General features: G+C 37.0%; 6 non-coding genes and 1 pseudogene across 6 annotated transcripts; all 7 read right to left on the bottom strand.

Annotated features, from left to right (window-relative positions):
- Nucleotides 1–747: 747 nt before the first annotated feature.
- On the bottom strand, nt 748–866 carry LOC121396673 (annotated as a pseudogene).
- Nucleotides 867–2,308: 1,442 nt separating this feature from the next.
- Nucleotides 2,309–2,427, bottom strand: LOC121396661. The gene has a single exon (XR_005963107.1). It is a non-coding gene; the product is annotated as a 5S ribosomal RNA (ribosomal RNA).
- A 598-nt stretch (nt 2,428–3,025) lies between these two features.
- On the bottom strand, nt 3,026–3,144 carry LOC121396708. Its single transcript, XR_005963147.1, has one exon. It is a non-coding gene; the product is annotated as a 5S ribosomal RNA (ribosomal RNA).
- A 563-nt stretch (nt 3,145–3,707) lies between these two features.
- Nucleotides 3,708–3,826, bottom strand: LOC121396696. The gene has a single exon (XR_005963136.1). It is a non-coding gene; the product is annotated as a 5S ribosomal RNA (ribosomal RNA).
- Nucleotides 3,827–4,426: 600 nt separating this feature from the next.
- LOC121396684 lies at nt 4,427–4,545 on the bottom strand. The gene has a single exon (XR_005963125.1). It is a non-coding gene; the product is annotated as a 5S ribosomal RNA (ribosomal RNA).
- Nucleotides 4,546–5,129: 584 nt separating this feature from the next.
- LOC121396675 lies at nt 5,130–5,248 on the bottom strand. Its single transcript, XR_005963118.1, has one exon. It is a non-coding gene; the product is annotated as a 5S ribosomal RNA (ribosomal RNA).
- Nucleotides 5,249–5,848: 600 nt separating this feature from the next.
- LOC121396654 lies at nt 5,849–5,967 on the bottom strand. The gene has a single exon (XR_005963101.1). It is a non-coding gene; the product is annotated as a 5S ribosomal RNA (ribosomal RNA).
- Nucleotides 5,968–6,292: the final 325 nt, after the last annotated feature.

Below are 6,292 nucleotides of genomic sequence, written 5' to 3'. Positions count from 1 at the left end.
AAAATGAAACGTTGAAAATATTGAAAAAATGAAACTTGGAAAACTTTGAAAAATCAAACTTTGAAAACTTTGAAAAATCAAACTTTGAAAACTTTGAAAAGTTTGAAAAAATTAAACTTTGAAAACTTTGAAAAATCAAACTTTGAAACCTTTGAAAAATCAAACTTTGAAAACATTGAAAACTTTGAAAAAAACTCTAAACTTTGAAAACTTTGAAAACTCAGACTTTGAAAACTTTGATAACTCAAACTTTGAAAATCAAACCTTGAAAACTTTGAAAACGTTGAAAAAATGAAATTTTGAAAACTTTGAAAAATGAAATTTTATAAACTTTGATAAAATGAAACTGAAAACTTGAAAAAAAAATGTTTTTAAAAACTAAAAGAAAAGAAACAGAAAACTTTGAAAAATCAAACTTTGAAAATGTTGAAAACTTTGAAAAAATCAAACTTTGAAAACTTGGAAAAAACAAACTTTGAAAACATTGAAAAGTTTGAAAAAATTAAACTTTGAAAACTGAAAAAATTTAAACTTTGAAAACTTTAAGAAATTAAACGTTGAAAACTTTGAAAAATCAAACTTTGAAACTTTTGAAAAATCAAACCTTGAAAACATTGAAAACGTTAAAAAAATGAAATGTTGAAAAGGTTGAAAAAATTAAACTTTGAAAAATTAAACTTGAAAACAGCGAGGAGGAATCACAAAGACACAAAGTGGAAAACTTTGAAAAAATGTCAAAAGTTGAAAAGCCTACGACACCTGGTATTCCCAGGCGGTCTCCCATCCAGGTATTAAACAGGCCCGACCCTGTATTGCTTCAGAGATCAGACGAGATCTGGCACTTTCAGGGTGGTGTGGCCATAGGCAATGAACAGCAGCACCTTTCGGCTCCACGATTGTCGGCGATGCTGTGGCAAGATAAAGTTGAAAACTTTGACAAGCCTACGACACCTGGTATACCCAGGCGGTCCCCCATCCAGGTACTAACCAGGCTCAACCCTGAGATCAGACGAGATCAGGCACTTTCAGGGTGGTGTGGCCGCAGGCGTTGAACATTGGCACTTTTCGGCTTCTTGACTTGCCAGTGGCACTGTGCAAAAATGACGTTGAAAACTTTGAAAACTGAAACTGAAAAAGTAAACTTTGAAAACTTTGAAAAATCAAACCTTGAAAACGTTGAAAACGTTGAAAAAATGAAACTTTGAAAACTTTGAAAAATCAAACCTTGAAAACGTTGAAAAAATAAAACTTTGATAAATCAAACTTTGAAAACTTTGAAAAATCTAATTTTGAAAACGTTGAAAACGTTGAAAATCAAACTTTGAAAACTTTGAAAACTCAAACTTTGAAAACTCAAACTTTGAAAACTCAAACTTTGAAAACTCAAACTTTGAAAACTCAAACTTTGAAAACTTTAAAAAATCAAACCTTAAAAAAATGTAGCTTTGAAAACTTCTCAGGCAGTCACCCATCCAGGTACTAACCAGGCCTGACCCTGTATCACTTCACAGATCAGACAAGAGCAGGCACTTTCAGGGTAGTGTGGCTATAGGAGATGAACTGCAGCACCTTTTGGTTCCATGACTTGTCGGCGATGCTGTGGCAAAATAAAGTTGAAAACTTTGAAAAGCCTACGACACCTGGTATTCCCAGGCGGTCTCCCATCCAGGCCCGACCCTGTATCGCTTCTGAGATCAGACGAGATCAGGCACATTCAGGGTGGTGTGGCCATAGGCGATGAACAGTGGCACTTTTCAGCTTCTTGACTTGTCAGCGGCACTGTGGAAAAATGAAAATGAAAACTTTGAAAAATGAAACTGAAAACTGAAAAATTAAACTTTGAAAACGTTGAAAAATCAAACCTTGAAAACGTTGAAAACGTTGAAAAAATGAAACTTTGAAAACGTTGAAAAATCAAACCTTGAAAACGTTGAAAAAATCAAACTTTGAAAACTTTGAAAAATTAAACTTTGAAAACTTTGAAAACTTTGAAAAATTAAACTTAGAAAACTTTGAAAACTCAAACTTTGAAAACTCGAACTTTGAAAACTCAAACTTTGAAAACAAACTTTGAAAACTCAAACTTTGAAAACTTTAAAAAATCAAACCTTGAAAAAATGAAGCTTTGAAAACTTCTCAGGCGGTCTCCCATCCAGGTACTAACCAGGCCTGCCCCTGCATCACTTCACAGATCAGACGAGAGCAGGCACTTTCAGGGTAGTGTGGCTATAGGCAATGAACAGCAGCACCTTTTGGCTCCATGACTTGTCGGCGATGCTGTGGCAAAATAAAGTTGAAAACTTTGAAAAGCCTACGACACCTGGTATTCCCAGGCGGTCTCCCATCCAGGTACTAACCAGGCCCGACCCTGTATCGCTTCTGAGATCAGACGAGATCAGGCACTTTCAGGGTGGTGTGGCCGTAGGCGATGAACAGCGGCACTTTTCGGCTTCTTGACTTGTCAGCGGCACTGTGGAAAAATGAAAATGAAAACTTTGAAAAATGAAACTGAAAACTGAAAAATTAAACGTTGAAAACGTTGAAAAATCAAACCTTGAAAACGTTGAAAACATTGAAAAAATGAAACTTTGAAAACGTTGAAAAATCAAACCTTGAAAACGTTGAAAAAATCAAACTTTGAAAACTTTGAAAAAATTTAAACTTTGAAAACTTTGAAAAATCAAATTTTGAAAACTTTGAAAACTTTGAAAAATTAAACTTTGAAAACTTTGAAAACTCAAACTTTGAAAACTCGAACTTTGAAAACTCAAACTTTGAAAACAAACTTTGAAAACTCAAACTTTGAAAACTTTAAAAAATCAAACCTTGAAAAAATGAAGCTTTGAAAACTTCTCAGGCGGTCTCCCATCCAGGTACTAACCAGGCCTGCCCCTGTATCACTTCACAGATCAGACGAGAGCAGGCACTTTCAGGGTAGTGTGGCTATAGGCGATGAACAGCAGCACCTTTTGGCTCCATGACTTGTCGGCGATGCTGTGGCAAAATAAAGTTGAAAACTTTGAAAAGCCTACGACACCTGGTATTCCCAGGCGGTCTCCCATCCAGGTACTAACCAGGCCCGACCCTGTATCGCTTCTGAGATCAGACGAGATCAGGCACTTTCAGGGTGGTGTGGCCGTAGGCGATGAACAGCGGCACTTTTCGGCTTCTTGACTTGTCAGCGGCACTGTGGAAAAATGAAAATGGAAACTGAAAAATTAAACTTTGAAAACGTTGAAAAATCAAACCTTGAAAACGTTGAAAACGTTGAAAAAATGAAACTTTGAAAACGTTGAAAAATCAAACCTTGAAAACGTTGAAAAAATCAAACTTTGAAAACTTTGAAAAAATTTAAACTTTGAAAACTTTGAAAAATCAAATTTTGAAAACGTTGAAAACTTTGAAAAATTAAACTTTGAAAACTTTGAAAACTCAAACTTTGAAAACTCGAACTTTGAAAACTCAAACTTTGAAAACTCAAACTTTGAAAACTTTAAAAAATCAAACCTTGAAAAAATGAAGCTTTGAAAACTTCTCAGGCGGTCTCCCATCCAGGTACTAACCAGGCCTGACCCTGTATCACTTCACAGATCAGACGAGAGCAGGCACTTTCAGGGTAGTGTGGCTATAGGCGATGAACAGCAGCACCTTTTGGCTCCATGACTTGTCGGCGATGCTGTGGCAAAATAAAGTTGAAAACTTTGAAAAGCCTACGACACCTGGTATTCCCAGGCGGTCTCCCATCCAGGTACTAACCAGGCCCGACCCTGTATCGCTTCTGAGATCAGACGAGATCAGGCACTTTCAGGGTGGTGTGGCCGTAGGCGATGAACAGCGGCACTTTTCGGCTTCTTGACTTGTCAGCGGCACTGTGGAAAAATGAAAATGAAAACTTTGAAAAATGAAACTGAAAACTGAAAAATTAAACTTTGAAAACGTTGAAAAATCAAACCTTGAAAACGTTGAAAACGTTGAAAAAATGAAACTTTGAAAACGTTGAAAAATCAAACCTTGAAAACGTTGAAAAAATCAAACTTTGAAAACTTTGAAAAAATTTAAACTTTGAAAACTTTGAAAAATCAAATTTTGAAAACGTTGAAAACTTTGAAAAATTAAACTTTGAAAACTTTGAAAACTCAAACTTTGAAAACTCGAACTTTGAAAACTCAAACTTTGAAAACTCAAACTTTGAAAACTCAAACTTTGAAAACTTTAAAAAATCAAACCTTGAAAAAATGAAGCTTTGAAAACTTCTCAGGCGGTCTCCCATCCAGGTACTAACCAGGCCTGACCCTGTATCACTTCACAGATCAGACGAGAGCAGGCACTTTCAGGGTAGTGTGGCTATAGGCGATGAACAGCAGCACCTTTTGGCTCCATGACTTGTCGGCGATGCTGTGGCAAAATAAAGTTGAAAACTTTGAAAAGCCTACGACACCTGGTATTCCCAGGCGGTCTCCCATCCAGGTACTAACCAGGCCCGACCCTGTATCGCTTCTGAGATCAGACGAGATCAGGCACTTTCAGGGTGGTGTGGCCGTAGGCGATGAACAGCGGCACTTTTCGGCTTCTTGACTTGTCAGCGGCACTGTGGAAAAATGAAAATGAAAACTTTGAAAAATGAAACTGAAAACTGAAAAATTAAACTTTGAAAACGTTGAAAAATCAAACCTTGAAAACGTTGAAAACGTTGAAAAATGAAACTTTGAAAACGTTGAAAAATCAAACCTTGAAAACGTTGAAAAAATCAAACTTTGAAAACTTTGAAAAAATTTAAACTTTGAAAACTTTGAAAAATCAAATTTTGAAAACGTTGAAAACTTTGAAAAATTAAACTTTGAAAACTTTGAAAACTCAAACTTTGAAAACTCAAACTTTGAAAACTCAAACTTTGAAAACTCAAACTTTGAAAACTTTAAAAAATCAAACCTTGAAAAAATGAAGCTTTGAAAACTTCTCAGGCGGTCTCCCATCCAGGTACTAACCAGGCCTGCCCCTGTATCACTTCACAGATCAGACGAGAGCAGGCACTTTCAGGGTAGTGTGGCTATAGGCGATGAACAGCAGCACCTTTTGGCTCCATGACTTGTCGGCGATGCTGTGGCAAAATAAAGTTGAAAACTTTGAAAAGCCTACGACACCTGGTATTCCCAGGCGGTCTCCCATCCAGGTACTAACCAGGCCCGACCCTGTATCGCTTCTGAGATCAGACGAGATCAGGCACTTTCAGGGTGGTGTGGCCGTAGGCGATGAACAGCGGCACTTTTCGGCTTCTTGACTTGTCAGCGGCACTGTGGAAAAATGAAAATGAAAACTTTGAAAAATGAAACTGAAAACTGAAAAATGAAACTTTGAAAACGTTGAAAAATCAAACCTTGAAAACGTTGAAAACGTTGAAAAAATGAAACTTTGAAAACGTTGAAAAATCAAACCTTGAAAACGTTGAAAAAATCAAACTTTGAAAACTTTGAAAAAATTTAAACTTTGAAAACTTTGAAAAATCAAATTTTGAAAACGTTGAAAACTTTGAAAAATTAAACTTTGAAAACTTTGAAAACTCAAACTTTGAAAACTCGAACTTTGAAAACTCAAACTTTGAAAACTCAAACTTTGAAAACTCAAACTTTGAAAACTTTAAAAAATCAAACCTTGAAAAAATGAAGCTTTGAAAACTTCTCAGGCGGTCTCCCATCCAGGTACTAACCAGGCCTGACCCTGTATCACTTCACAGATCAGACGAGAGCAGGCACTTTCAGGGTAGTGTGGCTATAGGCGATGAACAGCAGCACCTTTTGGCTCCATGACTTGTCGGCGATGCTGTGGCAAAATAAAGTTGAAAACTTTGAAAAGCCTACGACACCTGGTATTCCCAGGCGGTCTCCCATCCAGGTACTAACCAGGCCCGACCCTGTATCGCTTCTGAGATCAGACGAGATCAGGCACTTTCAGGGTGGTGTGGCCGTAGGCGATGAACAGCGGCACTTTTCGGCTTCTTGACTTGTCAGCGGCACTGTGGAAAAATGAAAATGAAAACTTTGAAAAATGAAACTGAAAACTGAAAAATTAAACTTTGAAAACTTGAAAACTGACAGCTCTTGTCATAAAAGGCTGTGGGTCTTCATATTCTTTGTATGGCAGGGAGGAATCTATAGTAGGCAAAAGGCTTTGTTGTTTGACAGGCAGTCTTTAACATGGATTGAAAAGTCCTCTTGTGATTGGTCAACTTTGACCGATATGGAAATGAAGAAATCTTTGCTGTTTTTTCTCTCCCTATGGTATTACGGGATAGCGG

Source organism: Xenopus laevis, chromosome 7S, assembly GCF_017654675.1.
Source record: "Xenopus laevis strain J_2021 chromosome 7S, Xenopus_laevis_v10.1, whole genome shotgun sequence".
Taxonomy (NCBI): Eukaryota; Metazoa; Chordata; class Amphibia; order Anura; family Pipidae; genus Xenopus; species Xenopus laevis.
This window is presented reverse-complemented; position numbering and strand designations above follow the sequence as displayed.